This window comes from Eutrigla gurnardus (assembly GCF_963514095.1).
Source record: "Eutrigla gurnardus genome assembly, chromosome: 5".
In the NCBI taxonomy this organism is placed as follows: Eukaryota; Metazoa; Chordata; class Actinopteri; order Perciformes; family Triglidae; genus Eutrigla; species Eutrigla gurnardus.
The window spans coordinates 14,744,220-14,763,109 of NC_139919.1; the positions used below are offsets into that span (position 1 = coordinate 14,744,220).

Here is an 18,890-nt window from a genome sequence, read left to right on the forward strand (position 1 = left end):
ATTATCACAGCAGATGTTGAGTGTAACCTTCTATTTACGCACAACCTATTATTTTAATGACGATATGTCTTCCCCGTGACACTGGTTGATCTATTTTTATCTGTTCACGCTCAAATGTGCAGGCAATTGCTGCATTTAAATGTCCAACTGGCATAAATAGACTTTCTACACTTCCACTAATGACAAAGCTGAACAAAACTTTCTAATGTTACTGAAGTGCACAAACCTGCCTCCTTTTTGTGCTATTACTGATCACTGACAAAGAAATGTGTCCATTTAAACAACACCGTTTTACATGGGAAGCATGGATGGACCACTGCACTGTTTTGTTAGGATGGAAATTAAAAAAAGTATGGGAAAATACCCTTCTAAATGGACTACTGTCTTTGACTCCTATACTTTTACCAGTAGTTACGAGACTGCAAGCCACATTCAGGCATAAGTAATATTTTATAAATATGAATTCCATTCAAATAGTTTCAAAGAAATCCAAACAAATGTGTAAAGCTATGACTATGATGACCTTACTTGCTTGCGGCATCAGATAAGAAGGCTTTATTCACATTTAACATCTGAGCAGCCACAGAATGAATAGAAATTCACCCTAATCAATAAGACAAAAAACAAAAAGTCTGTCAGCAATAGAAATCAACTTGTTTTTACCATTTAGGGCTGAAAATAAATCCTTACTTTCGTCATTTAAATGCAGACCTTAGACTTCACTTAGACTTTACATGTTGAACATGTTTTGCATCTTTTTTTTTTATCAAGAAATTTCACGCACTGTTGCCTTTTACGGCTCTGAAAACAAGACTCGCCACACATGCTTCACCCAGAATCATTGTGTGAGACAGGCAGGCCACTGTTTAAGCTCATTTTATAGATATTCCCCAAACTGTTTGTGCAGTGCATTGTTGTTTGTTTGTACCTGTGTTCGTGATTGTGTTTTCTCAGCGCCGTACAGATATATTATACCTTTACAGGTTGAATCATGTCAGTTCCATATTATTTTGTGCTTGGCATACAGACACAAAGGTACTGCTGTATCAAACACAGAAACAGAAGGTCCCGCCCCCAACTTAGACAAATATACATTTGGGTCTTCAGGTATTCCATCTGCTCATTGTGCCGATGTCGAACATTCTCCGAGGGTCCTGTTGGCTCAGGTTGCAGTCTACTCTGCCTTTGGCCACATACTGTTCTTTCCAAGGAGGGAGTATATCTTTAACACAACTAAACAACCGTCAGAATCAGCCCACCCAATTGTGTGGGTGGACCCGAGTGAACTTAAAATATGACTTTAACATGTTTGTTGTATGTAATTTACATGCATGCGCTGTGTGTGGCGATAGCAATAGCATCGTCCAGTAGTTAATTACAGTACATCATAAAGACAGACTCAAACAGACACCTGCTCTGCAGAAAAAAAAGAAAAACGACCAGGTGCGCTTTGTGTCTCTGTCTCTTACCTCCCTTTCTATTTCTGTGTGTGTGTGTGTGTGTGTAGGAAACAGCATATTCTGTGTGCTCTAGCTATCCCAGTGGTGCCTTGCACCGGTTTTGCCTACAAGCTAGCGACCTATTTTTCTCTGTATTGAACGAAGTAGACGTTGGAACAAAGAGAGAGGTAGAAAGATGGGGTGGGAAGGATGGGGTGCAGATCAGTTCCTCCGCTTTTATTCAGGCCTGTGGATTAATTACCATGTACCTAAACCTGATCCCGTGCTGTGAGCGAGACACTTTGGCATCACCCTGATCAATAATGCATTTTTCTGTCTCTCTATTTAATTTGCACGCAGGCCCCACACGTTGGCATTACCATCTCCCCAGAAAGGTGCAGTAGACACCTGATACTCTGAGTGCAACACTCCACCCCTGCTGCCACCCCCACCCCCATGCCATGCTCCATAACACCCCCTCCCCTCTCTGTTGTTCACTGGCAAATTGATTCACTCTTAATGTGCTGTATGGAAAGAAAAAAGAAAAAGAAAATCTCAATCCTCAGGAGAAGCGTAATACGATACATGGCATGTTGGATTAGTTCATGGGTTTGTACAAATTTGTTCCTGTTTTGGTTTAAAATGTAACACACTCCATTTCCAGGCACGGTTATTTAGCAATTTAGGGAAAGCTCAGGTTTAAGGAGTAAGACGGTGCAAAGTGGTAGCTACAACTCCCGAGAGTGGTAGCATAGTGGGAACGGTGCTACATTCGCAGGCGTCCAACAAGAGTAGCTGTAAGCAGCAAGGTCAGACTAACGGGGAAGAGAGGTAGGTCATCTGATCTTGTGTGATTTATCTGCTGTGTGTTTGCTCCTGAATTGAAAGAGGAGCTGTATGTCGGGACCTTAGAGTCTTGCTCTGTAAAGCGTGTGGTTTTCTTGAGTGCCTAATTGATTAGCCACTCTTTAATGCTGACCAGGAGTCTCCAGACTTTGTGACCTGGTGGGCTAGAATGGCACTTTCAGTATGCATTAGGGTTTTATTTGTTGCAATGAGGACAGAAGTTATTTTTGATCTTGCATGGCAGATACAGTAAAAGCACTTGTGGACACAAGTAGGCTGGAAACAGTTGTGATACCTGGCAGTGTTTCATTTTAATGATTGCTTTGCTCTTCGACATAAAAACCTATTGGTTGTAATGTGGAAAGTAAATTTATGGTCCAGTTAAGAATAACAGGACATATTGAATAAATTATATTCATCATTATCGAACCAAACCATGACATATGGTTTATGGCTTTTCTAAAGAGCAGGTCTAGACCGTACTGTTAATGGGTCAAATGAAATAGCTTGGAATGGCTCATTAAAGGTGCTCTGTTTTTTTTTTGTAAACAGCTGTAATAAGATTTTGATGATCAGATTCATGTTGTTATCTATGATACAGAAGTTAGAAAGGAGCACACCACCATTATAGCTGCCTTTCTAGCATGTATGTATCACGATTAGATATCAGCTCCAAAGTATATTCAATTATTATTTTGTCCCAGTACTTTCTGTCAAGCAGTGACAGTGGAATGCATGTTACTGAATGGTAATGGACTCAGCGTGCACCGCTCTGCTCTGTTTATTGTCATATATGAGAATAGTGATTCGGCAGGCTATGTGAAGCAGTTGCTGCCGTACATGTTGAATCTCATGGGGAATCGATGACGGGTTCCTGAGCTGCCTCTGACATGTATTGTTAAAATCTTTCTATAGATAATAAATGAGACTATTTTGCTGTCAGTGCATAATCCTGTAATTGGTGGGATTGTAGCGTTAACAGAATAGCAACACAATGTATAATCCATGAGCAGGTCGTGAACTTAGTTGGAATCCATATCCTAAATAGTTGACCTTATTGTGACAGAAAACACACACTACATGCTTTGTCGTCACAATTCCACTCGGATTGACTTAACATGTTCGCTCGCCATAGTAGCGTACATGTTTGTTCTTTTGCACAGCATGTGGTTGTGTTGTCGTTTGTTCAGTGCTACTTCTGTGAGCTCTAATGCGTTTGAATCGCTGACACACTTCTGAACTGTACATTTATTGCACTGGTTAAGTAATTTTGATTTGTCAGCACTCACATGTACCTTTGGAGAGATCCTGACTGACATCATTAGTGCACTTAGTGCTTAGTGCTTAGGAGAATGCTGAGGCAATTAACCAGCTGCCTGACTTCTGGCAATGCAGTGAACAAATAAACTCCCCTTTCCACTCCCTTCCCCTCTTCGGCATCTCATCTGAGTTAAGTGCAATGGAATATGATTTTAATCTTTTATTGTGTTTCACTCTTGTATTGTGAAACAGAAGCTAACAATTAATTGCTTATTTAATCAACATTAACCTTACGACACCACTTGCTGCCGGATAATACCGCTGTGGCAGAGGAGGGAAATTAGACGGGGGTATGTTTTCATTATGTTTTTAGGGTGATGTTTTTATTGTAAAGACAAGAGGTGGATGGAAACACTTCACTAGAGGCACAACTGTGTGTTTAATTCACTGTCTGTGTCCAAACCAAAACATCAGTCACTCATTCTAATGTCTGCTTCATATTATTAATATTTACATGTGTATTCGAGTTTTCACCTTGGTGGTATCTGTACACAGCTATGTGACCTGAGGCTGTTACATGTGCATGTTAGATTTATATGCATGGGCCAATAACCTCATGTTTGCTTGGGCTGTGTAGGCTTGTTATCTATTACGTGTGTTTGAAATCATTATTGTGACTTATTTCCATCATGTTTCATCATGCCATCGTTTTGACATACACTATGGACATTTCTGTATGTGCATTTCTTATCAAGGTACTTGACAGCAATTTCAGAACTCAATATTATCTGAACTGCTGTACTGTACAATTATTATTTTTTTAATTAAAACATTTTTTTCTTTCTATTCCCCCCTGTGGGTAATGGGGGCGGGACTAGATAAGCCTCGGCTTCTCCCGCTTTCCCTTTCGGCCATGTGTATTCTTTTTTTATTGTGTGAGCAAGATGTGTGATAATGACTTAACGGACATGCCCGAAATAAACAAATAAATAAATAAATAATAAATACTGTAATGTACAACACTTTCTCATAATATCATTACAACGTTCACATTTCTTCATTGTCTTCTTTGTTCGTACATTTTTCGTACTCTTTGGAGGAATCAGCTGATCATCAGTTGACTTTCTTCTTATTTGAACATTCTTAACTATGTTTTTTTAAAAGTAAGTTTGTTTGCTTTCAGGATCCTACAGTCAATGCACACATGGCTTCTAACTTTTTGGGAAACGATGGGTTGATTAGAACACTTTGCCATTGAGTTTTTGCTTTTGCTTTTTTGCTTTGCAATCAACACAATGTCCTTACTTGACTGGTTTTAATTCACATAAAAAATTAACTAATGCAGGCTAATGAAAACACAGTATTTTTTGCCTTGGATTGGAATCTGCAGCCGCGAGATGACTGTGCACTGCAGACAGTGTTTCCTGCTTACTCTGGCCTCCCGGTCTATATCTCCTTTATATAGACAGAACAAGGCGTACATTCAGGACAGTTGTGTAGTTTATGAAACATATCACACTTCTGGTAAATCATATTTATGTGAGGCTGTATGTTGTGGTCTTGAAGACAATGCTGGTATATTCTTGCTGCTTTGTAACACAAAAAGCCATTTCCAGCCAGATGTGGGGACATAAAGTCAGTGGCCAGGGTAGCTCTGGGAGACAGTAATGTACCCTTGTAACTCAATCTCTGAGCAGACTGCTGAATGGGGAAATCTAGCGTCTTTGGCTCATGCCATTCTCTCATTCCCCAGTTGTGACCTTTTTCAGCTCCCTTCCGCTGAGGGACCGCACTGATCCCGGAGCAGTCATTTGAGCAAGAGGAGAGCAGTAAAGAGATAGCAGCATAATGTTTTGCTTTCATTTACGGTCATGTGTTAGCAATGGAAGTGGTTGTAGGCAGTACCTTTCAATACATTATACCACAGCTTACATTGTTTTTCTTTCAGGAAGATAATAGCCCCAAAATGACTGCAAGCATAGACGGAGCAAATCAGCTTTCCTAAAGGTCACTTCCCATTAGGGATACACCCATTCTGAAACCATCAAGTCAAATACTGTACTCTTACTTGTATAACTACTCTGATAGAACTACACCACCATATTGATATCCTGATGCACAAACAAGTTAAATCCGTCATATATCGCCAGCTATAAAATTGGCAGCCGTTTGTCTGCCTGGCCTCATCTGTCAGGGTTTTCTGGTATTGAAAGCCCAGCGTAACGTTAGCGAGAGAGAGTGTGCATGAGATGAGTAAGTAGTCAGCAGTAACGGCACAGCTGTGAATGTAGCAGGCAGTGTGTGTACAGTTTGTTTGTCGTGATGTGAATAAATGCTACAAGTCCTCAAGACCCGTGAGGAGACACAATCTAGGTTCCCGTGTCTTGCTTGTCAGCCAGCTGATGATTACAGTGAAGGGGGTTCGCCCCGAAGTTAGCAACAAATCCAGTGGCTCCGGCTCAGACACATTTAAGGTGGGCTGACCTTTAAATGGTTCATTATTAACATACTGCAAACTCTGCCCTGCGTATGTTTATTTGTCACACTCAGAGGAAGATCGGATAAAAATGAAATGTGTTTTCAAAGTTATTGTTGGAACTGTAATGGCATTATTAAGTACTCCTATCGGTACTCTGTCGTACTCAAATGTTAGTACTTGTTCTTGTAAGTACTTAATATCGGTGCATCCCTACTTCCCATCAAGTGTTTTATTTGCCCTCTAAAAAATTGCATGTTATCTTTTGTGCCAGAGCTGCAGTGTTGCTTCTTTGAACAGGAACTCATTTAAATCTCTGGCCTTGATTAACTTACCTGTTCACGCAGATTTAGCCAAATTTGAGCAATGCCCCGAGCACTGTAGCAAATCATTTGAAAGATCAACATATGATGTAACATAGTGGCTTGTAAATATTGTAGCCCCACAAAGACACTTAAGAAATAAATAACTTATAACAAAAAAATACCTCCAGCTTTATTTGATGCAGTGCATGCATACAGAATGAGGTTCTTAGGCCACCGGATCGCAAAGAGACCACTCAAAAAGCAGTGAGTGGTACAATATCTTCCCTTCCCCCAGGGATAATTGCTTCAGACATACTCTCTGACCTATCTCATGCCTTAACAAGCGTAGCAGTCAAGAGATTGATCTCTTCAAAGTTCATAAACGCTGGTTTGATTATCTTTCACACGTCTATGCTGAAATAATCCCAATGTACTGTACAGCTCACACACGCACGGGGGATTCTAAATTGCACCATTGCTACAATCTGCCACCATGAACAACAAGGGCTTTGTCGATTTTGCGTGTGACTCACAGATACTAGAAACGTGTAGTTAGACATGTCTGTACATTTTTAATTTAATTCTGCAGGGACTGTCTTTGTAAAATAACAGACACAGATGTAATTATCTGTCTTTATATTTTGTCTTTAGAATTACTTTCCTCTGTTGCTCTCCTCCTACCTTTCTTAGCCGAGGACCCTTTCTGTTTTTTCACGGCCCGATGTTGCAGCCATGTTCTTTCGGCGCTTTGATGGAGAGATGAGTGACAGAGAGTGCAAGGTGTTTTTGGAGATTGGATGTGGCATGACATCGCCTGACACTGTTAAGAACTGCACTTTGCAGTTTTGTCATTTGTTAAAATAAGCTGATGGGAGAAAAGCAAACATCAGTGTAATATCTGTCATTGCTCTGCTCGTATTTGACACACTGCAATTAAAGCTCTGCAAAATCTGCAGGACTGGGTACTGAAATATGACATATATGGACATACTTGTCATTTGACTTTTGTATTAATCTTAAAAAGAATGGGATGGGAAAATGATTGCATACATAATCTCTCTCTCTCTCTCTCTCTCTCTCTCTCTCTGTGTGTGTGTGTATATTTACACTATTTAGTTTCTCCTTCATATCTTGGTGCTGGCCTGAATAATACGCCTGTGGAGACATGAACTGTGCTAAGACAGTGGGGAGTAAATAAATAAATAAAATATCTTTCTGCCGTGGTGTGATAAACCAAATGAAGCATTTCTATTGATTGTGACTTCCTTGGATCCCAGTGTTCGGGAATGAGAAGAGGTCCGCCTCTATCAGTTGACACGGCTCATTGTTCACCATGGACTAATAAAGAGCTTTACTGGCGCCATTACACATTCTCTGTGGCTACTGACAGACTGATGACAAGCCTTAAAGATGGAAGCCATTTCACATTTAAACAATAACAGATGGAGGGCCTCACTCTCTGAATTGCCATAACAGACATAAACCTGCATGTTGTACCATTTCAAATAGCTCTGATGCCATTATGTGTGTTTGGTTTCATATTGCTAACAGGCTTACCACGGCTAGATGTTTATTTCTTGGCACAGGGCAAACATATTGAAACTGAAGAGCACTGTGTCAGGCCCCAATCAGACAGAAATGCGTCGCTACAGGTGGGACACTTCCAAAACGCCTTTATAAAGTTCATCAGGCACAACGGCCGGGTGCGCCTGTGTGCAACAGCCCGATCAAGTGTGATTAAGGGGGGAAAATGGATTCAGGCAGACAATTATATAAGGTGCAGTTACCACAAATTATATAGTTCATGCTAATTATATAATACGCCGTTCCTACCATATTCAATGGTATCAAAACAGGAAGCAACATGCGAGATGTGAGCGCACGCCATAGGAGACAATGTTTTTTTGCTAGCAACATATCTCTGATCAGGGTCCTTAGTTTGTTGCCTGGCCTTATTTAACCTATTTTATATGACATCAAGTAGTCCTACAAATACCTAGTTTAAATGAAATTAATGTATCACAGATCCATGTGTTGCAGACAATACACAGTGTAAATATTTATCTTTAGACTCTTACTCAATATGCCTCTTTTTTTTTTTCTTCAACATCTTGTCCTAGCATAGCAAATGGCAGTTTCATTGGGAACGCAAGCTGAGGTTTTGATGTATTGAATCGAGCACATAAGGTCAGAAGATGAGCACAACAGCTCCTTCTACCGTTCTATTTACTGAGTCATCAATAGGAGGTGAGAGTGAAGGTCCTTGGCCGAAAAGTTGCAGGTTCAATCTCGTGTCAATGTCCTTGAGGATGACACTAAGCTCTACCTGCACACCCTCAGACAGATTCTCAATACAAGTTTAATGGTCTGTAATGAGAATTCTTACCTCACTTTGACCCACTCTACAGAGTGCAGAAACCAACCCTGCAGATAATATCTTGACCTTTCTGCTTCTTTCCTCGACAGATAATTAGCCAATGGCTTCTTTTTAATCATAACCTCTTATAAGCATGAGAAAAAGGAAGGGAAAAAATGAGTCTGACCACGGCTATAGAATCATGCTCTCCTCTTCTCTGCAGCCATGAATCTCCAGACACAACTGATACAACATGCTTGGTTTAGATTGTCTGACTGTTCAGGTCACAAAATAAAGAAGAATGTGTTTACATACTTCCAGAAAGTAAAACATGGACGGTAACCAACAAACTGTATAATCTATGTATGTGCTGTGTTTGTATCCAGCCAACAGCACTATAGCTACTTGAGCTTACGTTCTCTCTGCAGAAAGTCAGAATAGTGGAGCTGCTTCATGATCACCGCTTTGGAGATGCTGTCAGAACTCTCCCAGTGGTAGCTTAAAACCGATGAGAGCACAAACTGCACTAATTATTGTACTAAATAATGAAGTTCATGGGCACATTCTGGTATAAGCAAAGAAATTGTGAACAGAAACATTATATAGATCTAGAAGGAAAACAAGCATTGCTGCGCAGGGAAATAAATATTTTATGTGGATTTACCTGCAAATACAGTGGAAGAGAGGCACACTGGCAGGCAGATACACCAACAGAAAGACAGAGAGATTCTTTCACTACGTACAATTTCAGAGCACTTAAGTGATTCTCAATCCCAGCATGCCTCAGCCTGCCACTGCCATGACAGATGCTCCAAAATTGAATATAGATTTCAGTGAGCAAGGCAGGCGTGCCTGATGAATCTCAATTTGCTGCTGTCCATATTTCATAGTCACCACTATGGATAGCTCAAGGGGAGGCAGTGAGAGCAGTTTGGCTGCACCTGCCAGACTGTCAGTTGGCTAGCGTCAAGTGATGATCGGTACTTCATGAAAGCCCATATTTATTCCACACTAATTCATGCCCTACATGTAAAATGTACATCCGTGAGTGGGGAGAAAAGGGATAGATATTGGAAAAAACATGGTTCATTTCATAACTGCAGTGATCTTAAGAGAAAAAGAAGCCCACATGATGACACTTGCTCAGCAGAAGATTGTAGGAAATGGTGTACAGTAGCTTGAGGGTGGAACAAATGTAGAGAGCTTCCCCAAGGGGGGTGGAGGTGCCTTGGCTGCTGTGTACCTGTCAGTCTATTTATAGCTTGGGCTTGAAGTACTGAAATGACAATGGATGCTATTGTTTTGCAACTGTGTGCTCTTGTGGAGAATTTCTGACTTCAAAAATGATGGCTATTTGATCACTTGTCTGTGTTAGAGCTGTCAATGCTTTGCCACACATTTAAATAGGATACCTGTGCTTTTGCATATGTAAACCAGTTTATGACACATTCTGTGTCACAGTTCAGTTTGTCATTCCCCAAAGCACACATATGTATTAATATATATATATATATATATATATATATATATATATATATATATATATATATATATATATATATATAAACTTAACAGCGCACCGTTTCTCTGATGCCTCATAAACATACTTGCCTTCTAATTTGCCTTTAACAGCATCATTAGTTAGAAGAAATATGCATGATAACTTATAACAATATTCACACATTGATTCAGTAAAGTGGGAAATATATCAATAAATCTGCAAGAACAATGCACCACATAGTTACCACTCCGGGTAACTTGTAACATTGTAATGTAATATAACAGTGATTATAATTCATTGTAATAATGACCACTATGGCAATTATAATACACGATGATCCTTGAAAACAGAAAAAAGTAATTGAGTGACTAGCAGAAATCCTTGTCAATATAATTGCACAGTGCTATAAACAGATTATAATACAATATAGGTGCATTTCTCTCTCTGTCCCTCTATCAGTCACTACAGTATGAACATAAACCTGCCAAAAAGTCACAAGTCCTACACTATTAAATAATGCCTCTACTGAGATGTAACTAATCAGCAATTAATTATATAACTAAATGTAGGCTACTGCACATACGCCGCAAGAAATGTAGCAAGTTATGCAACACAACAAGCACAGGGCAACAAAACAAAGCACGAAACACACTATAGCATGTTGGAAATGCAATACAGAGCTGTTGCAGCTCATCTATCAAAGCTTTTTACTCAAGTGTTTTTCACCTATGTCATTCAGCTATTAAGGCCATGTTCAACATTCAGACTTAGAAGAGCTGCAGCTTGTGTACCAACCAGACATCTAGCCCGTTCTATAGGAGAGTGGCCACCGAGTGGATGCTCCAAAGGCACACGGGAATACTGTGTTGATAACACAAGGAAGTGGATGCAGTGTCAAACCTAAAGCAGTAAACATATGTTTTGTGGGTGGGCAAAAGACAAACAAACTGAAATGCATATGCAAAATGCATGGTATCAAATGTAATCTTCAATTTGAATGTCTTTTATAATACACATTGAGTTACTTATCCTTGACAAAGACAGAATAGTGAAAACGTCTCATTAACATTTTGCAAATTGTTTTATTAGCAGCTTAATTGTGCTATTAAGTGCAGATGTGTTTAATTTCTGTATTAATTCTTTTTATGCATCTATAATTTAATCAACAATAATTAAACACAGAACTAATCTACCATTATTAGGCTGGCACAATAGAAGCTCCATAAATCACATGTGAACATGCTCTACCTGCAGTCCAGCCTTAAAGCCAACCTGGCAGCATACTTGTACACTCAAACAGTGATGGAAAGTGACTTTAAAGGAAAAGCCCACAAAAAATGAACCCAGAGGCCTGAATATTTCCGTCCCATTCCACTTACATGTCCATTGCAACAGGATAGTGAAGTTTTAAATTACTTGACAAAGGCAATGGCCCACAAACTACTTAAATAGGTTATGTGTATAAACAGTATCTAGCAGAGCTGTAGCCACCTGAGCAGTAATTTCAAGCCTTGAGGGCAATAGGCACAAGTATATTTGTTATATTTAATGTCTCTGCAATAAACTGTAGCTTTAAAACATTATTCCTTACAACTCCTTACTCTCTTGTAAAGTTTATGATGCTGGAACTGAATCTAGTCTGCCAGAGATCAGACAGATGCTCATAATTGAAAGACAAAGCGAAACACAAAGTGCGTCTGTCTGTCAAAGTAAGTTATGTTAAGTAGCGTTCATTAAAATTCATGAAAATAACCTATAGCACAGAACAATGATCCTTAACCACCGTTTCTGTTGTGTACTCTGGTGCTATTAGCTTCTTTTCTCTTATTTCTGCCATTTTACAAGACAGGGTTTTTTTTCCACCCTTTTAAAAATAACCCTTTGGAGTGAATTGCATGATGCCACCAGGGGGTGTAGGAGGAGACGCCAGAGCATTCTAGTGTAATTAAAGTAGACGTGCTACATGTGTCTGTATGTGTTGCCGCATCTCATTAAGGCGAGGTATGGGCCACTGAGCCGGCTAAGGGAAACGGATAGGGAGCATGTGGTGGTGTAGTTTCCTTCCCCAGAAACACAGCCTCTCTTCCCTTTCTCTTCCTCATGGGCCCCTGGAGCCGAGGCCAGTCAAGATGGGTCCACTTGATGCAACGGCCCTTCAGGGAGCCCACTGTCAAAATGAATGCACACGGACACAAAATACCATCTATGTGTGTGCAAATGTACAGTACATCAAGCAGTTGCACACAAACAGAATGTGTAATTTGTTACCACAACAAATTTTATGGTATAAAACGAAAACTAAAATTGTAATTTCAATTAATTAGTGCCTTGCATGCAGGGGTGCTGTAGTAGAAGTGCTTAACAAGCCGCGCAGCGATAACCCGATGCACAAATAGGTTAAATACATAATTTACTGCCAGCTCCAGTGAGTCCCCAGTCCACCCGTACAGGAGACTTTGCAGAAACGATGTTGCATTCATTGTCGTGGAAACATGCAGCCACTTTCCCAGTAACTCTCCTCTGTAACAATTAGTCAAGGTTTGAATCTGTCTGTCTTTACTGGCAGGCTCAGAGTTTCTCGCAGTGGAAACTTGACTTAATGTTGGTGGGTCTTCGGTCGAGCGAGAGAGCATGTGATGTTTGAGCGCAATCTCAGCAGTAATGTGCTGAGAACAAAGCAGTGTGTGTATGGTTTATTTTTTGGTGGGTGTAAATGCTACAACTCCACAAGACCCAAGCCAAGTCTCTGTATCTTGATTGTCACCTGCTGATTAAAATGAAAAGGGTTAGCCCCAAAATGAGCAACAGCTCTTGTTCAGGCTTACTTAAGATGGGCTGACATTAAGGTGGACCAGCCTTTCTCCTTTAAATGACAAGGCACTCCTCCTAGATGTCCTCAGCTGTTCAATAACCTTATGATATTTATATAAAATTTGACATATGTTAATTGTCTGACTGATAATATTACTCAGTCAAAATTATTGTAGTTAAAGTTTAAACGGTTCATTCTAAACATCCCTAATAGCGGTGGATACATGTACACATGCATGCATGCACACGTGTTGATGTCCAGACAGAACCTCATTTTACCACTTTTTGCTATCAAGACTACATTGATTGTGTTATAACTTACCTCTGTGTTGAGCCTTTCACTGCTTTCTCAGAAACACGCAGGGTCCAAGGCTAACTGTAAAGGTTACACCGACAAAGTGGTCAAAAAGCCCTTTTCACACAATAATACACAACATTTAATGGAAATATAATCAAGCAATTATCTTGATGTTTGAGTCATGTAAATCCATTTGATGTGCCAGTGATCAGATAGCCTGAAGGTGTCTTTATATGTCCTTATTTTGTGTTAGTGCAAATTTAACTCATATCTCAGATGTGTACCACCTTGAATAGCTGCTTGTGTTGACACATTGCTATACTTTGTGATGCCAGGTGGTAGATAACAGGTCTGTAAAAATCCCACAAATCCTTGAAGCTACCCATCAGAGATTGATGTGAAGAGTTTTACCCAGAGGGCAGTTTGTTTTTACAGAACATCCCAATAGGACTTGAAAGCTGCATTTGAGCTCTTGAGTCCAGTCCAGTCCATGTTTGTTAAGATAACATATCTAAAGTCACAAAATACACAAGTTTCAGCAAATAGATATTTTGGAAATTGAATACAGTAAAGTATATTTGCAGTTTGGAGGGTTGTTATTGTGAAACAATGTGATGTTTTTGCCTTTGGGGTACAGTTTGCTTTCATCCTGAGTGCGTTTAACAGAAAGTACCACTCCTAGTGATGGAGGGAATGTAAAACTGGGACGGAATAAACAGAGAATAACACAAATATATAATTAAGTCCATTCATTACACAAATAAAGATTAACCATAAGTTGATAAGCGGGGTCAAGCAAAGGTGGGATATAATGGATGTCCGTGCTCTGATATAAGTTCATTGACAAATCCATTTTGCTTTTACTTTTTTTGGTGTTTAATGTATTTTAAGCGTTTAACACCAGTAGCAGTAATAATCATAAATTGATGGAATTCTAATATTTACTGTCCACTGCTGTGTGCCAAGAGAGGGAGCAAGAGAAGAGGAGAGAGAACGACATTGCTGATTGGTTATTGATTTTACAAGACAACATTTAGGCTACCAAAAGGGGATGCAAAGATCCCCTGATCACGTCACCTGTGTGGAGAGCTCATTGATTTCATGTAAGCAAAGGTACTTAGCTCCTACTTAGCTTACAGCAAGACTCCAAAAAAAATCCATATTTTTGCTCACGCCCTGTTGGCTTGAAAGTTGGGCACAAAAAGTTGGTTATTTCCTCCTTTAGAAGACGGCAGCTCTGGTCAGCTTGCATTCCATTTACAACATACTATACAGGTGACAAAACACCATTTGACAACAAAACGTACACAAGAAAAGTATACTTTCCACTACATGAGACTAACAAACAGGAATTGAACTAAGATTTTCTGTGAAGTGATTCTGTCATGCAAACTCTTCATGCATTAGATTTGGTACTTCGTATTCACATATTTATTTTTCAGACTAGTCCCTGCTGTCACATTGCGGCTATTCTAAGATGTGTGAGTCAGAATGCACTCAGTCTTTAATAATTCTCATTGTTTTCATCTTTATTTTTTTTACAGCAGCCCCATGTTATTTATATAGTGTCAATGATAACATCTGTGTCCTTTAACACTGAATGCATATAGGAATAATAAGAAAAAAGGTTATATAACAAGAAGAAGAAAGGATTTAAATTTTCATAAATATACAACATTTCAGCAGCAGCATTTGAAACCTTGTCTATGTGGACAAGCGGGGGTGATGGATGTAATTAAATGGCTCACATTAACTTCCTGGAGGGCCTCACTCTCACATCTTCAATCCCCTTGCTTTTTTCCACCTTCACTGGAGCAGACCAACTCCTTAATTGGCATAATAATGTGATTAATTGCTTTCTTGTCATTGGGCCCACAGAGTTTTACACTGTAAAGAAGTATAAATCAGGCGTGTATTTACAAGCAATCAAATGCTCACGATCGAAAGGAACGTATAAAACACGCCCAGCTGTGCAAAGTAATTGGTTCTGCTTTATTAGCTGTGTATCATTAGTTGAAAGGAGAGACATTTGGATCAGGAGGATGAGTTATTTTGGCATGTAGTTAAATTTTTTTTTTTTTTTTTTTTTTTCTCATTTTCAGCTAAGCATTCAAATGAAAACATTTTGGGAATGCAGAAAACATCACATTGCATATGACTGTATTTTTCTTTTTGCCGCAGTGATATTAAACTTTCTTTCAGATGTAATTTGATACTTGAATGTTGTAACCATATCAGGGAGGATCACATTCTGCACATAGGTTCACAGCGTGTTTCAGACGCGGGCTAGAAAGTATATAAAACATACTTTGACATGGCCAAGTTAATCCAAAGACTGTGGTTTTGGACTACATATAGTGTGTTAATGAACTAAAATACGATTTCACATATATTGATCATATGTATGCATAGTGAAATATCATTGACAAATGAGTGTTCAGAGATGCTTCAGAGATACTTCTAACATCCTCACCTCTTGAGCTAATTTTGCTCTCTGCTCATGAATCCTGCTGCTAATGAACCACTCTTTTTTTCTCTTTGAGCTTATCAGTGAAATGGGAAGAGAAAACAAAACAACCCATACCATTTCCCAATCTGTCCCTCACCATACTACAAAATAAAGCACCAATTATCTTAGTTTGGGCTGCGGTAGTTAAGAACAAATGCTGATGAAGCTCTGATGTCTATAACAGCATCCAGGTGCTCTTGCATATTAAGACACTTTATGGTTACATAATTAAGGAGAGACACTATTGTCTTGATTGGTGTGCATCTTGATTCCAGGTGGCAAATGGCGTGCTAATGCATCCTTACAATTCAAGGCCAGGCTTGTGACAGACAGGGGAGTCAGTGACAGTGTTTCTTCGGCCAGAGGATGACAGATTGTCAGTGAAAGCTTATTAAATCACATTATCTGCAATGATATGTTTTATCAATCTGAGCCAGGGTCAACTTTGTTTTCTGAGCACAATAAATAACCAGGTATGTGTCATGTTAGCACCAGAGATGTATCGGTACACATGTCATTTTTGAAGTGCAAAGGGACAGTGAAGGCCTCCAAGTATATTATGTAACAGGAGCCTGCAGCCAAGCTAACGGGGCTCTGTGAGGAATTGTGACCTGATAATGGTGCTAGATGAAAGGGTATCATTAAAGTTATTCCAATTTCCAATGCATGCATGTACCAAGTTCCATCCAGTAGCGGTGGAGATATTTCATTCAGAGCCAAACATGTCAGCCATGTGGTGGAGCTGAATGAGAAGACAGTCATCTGTCAAGCAGCCATTAAGATAATTCACTTTTACAAGCGAGATGAAAATCCAGGGTTAGATTAACATCATTTAGATTCACACTCTGGCATCATGAATACCTGCACTCAACTCCATGCCCAGCCTTCCACTCGTTGACACTAACATCCGCTGTCTGGCATGAAAAAGTCAAAAAGATTGAATGCCCTTTTATTATGTATAATTTCTTTCAAATATTTCCAACTACATCAATTCATTCATTTTCCAATCTGGAATGTATTTAGCTCATCTTTAATATCAAGGGCAGACAAAAAGGGGGTTATTATAAATTCTGCAAACCCTTCACCCTTTCACAGCCCATCAATATTCCGTGGCCATTATGAGGAACTGGGTCCAGGCTTACCAAGGGGATCCAATGGATAAATGATCAAAAAACAGCACGGCTATTGTCCTTGAACTCTTAATGGCGTACTAATAGCACAGGGTGTCAAGAGTTATTTTTAACAAGAGTATCCTCAGTCAAACTTTTTTTTTAATATATTCTCTCTGCTGTTGGACTTGGAGGAGATAAGGGTCTCCTCTTTCTCTCCATCGCTCCCATCTTCGCATTACCAACTCAGGCACGCCTTTTGCATAATCACCATCCTCTGTGTTTCCTCCTGCAGTCTGGATAAGGGGACTCATTATAGTAGAGAGTGTAACAGGCGGGGGCCGGGTGCGTTGGGTAGGTCACTCTGTTTGCTAGGAACTCGGAAAAGATCAGGAATATCTGCTAAAACAAAACTCTCGGAACAATCCTGAGATTGTAAGCCTTGCTTAGGTAAAAAAAAATAGAGCAGATATACTATTCCATGTGATTTTCTTCATGTGGTTTGAAAACAGCATGCAACAAAGCTCATGCGGATGTGCTGTCACTGTCTCTACTGTCAATTCCTTCTTTTCTTCTGCATCCTTCTAATTTCCAAGCATTGTGTTTTCAAGGTGTTTGAAATTGTGTTCTTTATGTATTGATTCTTGTTGTGGCTTTTGAGCTTACACGTGATTTTTCTTTTTTATTTCTACCTCTTCCCTCTCCTCTCCTTCTAGACAAAAGACCGAAAATAGGGACAACCACAGCAAAAGAATAGGCCATGGCTGAGGGGATGATTGCTTCTCAAAGTGGTAAGCGGCAGACATTTGAAGTCTCTTAGCTGTTTTGTTCCAGAGAATTGTGTGTTCATTTTCAACGATTTCATTACTTTTGCGTCAGACCTGGTGCCTATGTGGTAGAGAGAAATGACATGAATGTAAAAAATAAAACAGCCCACCCCCTCCTCTGCTCTGTTTGGTCAGAATGACATGATTATGTTCCTACCTGTAACTACCCTGAACGTCATTAAGTGGCTCTTACCCATCAATTTCTGCTTTTTTTTAAATTCCTGTCACACTTCTTTCTTAATTTATGGTCAATGCAGACAGTGTGAAAAGTTGAGATATTACTTTATTAACCTCAGTCCTCCAATCAAGGACCCTTTTTGAACACATACATTTGTTAACTTATAAGTCAGTGGAATTTATTGTAAAGGGCTTTGTTGGACAATTTGATCAAGATATACAACTTAAGCTGTCTGACACTGAACCTTTTCAAGCCGTCTAGCTTCATTGGCTTTATATGCTCCTGATTTGCAGTGTTGAGTCAGCGTCCCCTGTTGCAGCCTCGCTGACACACAAATCATTGCTGAATAATTCCTTGACTCTCCATCAGTACAGCCGTGACAAGGAGGTAAAAACAGCAGGATGTGGGCCATCTAAAGCAAAGAAAAGGGTTCACATTGTCACCTTGGATTTTTCAGTCTCGACAGGAGCCTCTCTTAAATTTACAATGAGTCTGTGAACTCTTTACAGCTTCAAAAGAAAGCACCAATTGATTCATAAACCATTTAAGATTATGGATATAGCACAAGAAACACTCTTCGGGTGCTGCTTTCAGTCTACAATGGGAAGTCATTCTGAAGGATCTGTGATTCTTATTCACGTGTACTGTAATATAATAGATAAAAGAGTTTGGCATTTGTCCCATAACTTAGAGAGTCACATTTACCGCATGTTTTTTTTTATTGTATATTAATACACGTAGTAATAGGTAGTGTGTCAGAGATGCATGGGTTTTCTAAATCAAGGAACAATACTTATATCATTCGTGTGTCAATGCAGTACGATGAATTCTAAGTGTGATAGGAGTGTATATTAAAGTGGAGGTCACCTGATTTTTCCATGATTCAACTTAACCCTGTGAATCCAAGTGAAAGCTGATCCCTTATTCATTTCCATTCTTAATGCCTCTTATATCATCAAGGGATAAGGAAGAGTT

The 18,890-nt window shown here is 39.5% G+C and overlaps 1 protein-coding gene across 2 annotated transcripts in view; it reads left to right on the top strand.

Annotated features, from left to right (window-relative positions):
- lingo2 (leucine rich repeat and Ig domain containing 2) overlaps positions 1–18,890 on the top strand; it is a 205,948-nt gene that overhangs the window by 107,998 nt on the left and 79,060 nt on the right. For both annotated transcript variants that reach the window (XM_084009989.1, XM_084009990.1), the window contains one exon: positions 17,627–17,701. The gene's annotated coding sequence lies outside the window, so the exon portion shown is untranslated. The remainder of the gene's footprint in view (positions 1–17,626; positions 17,702–18,890) is intronic.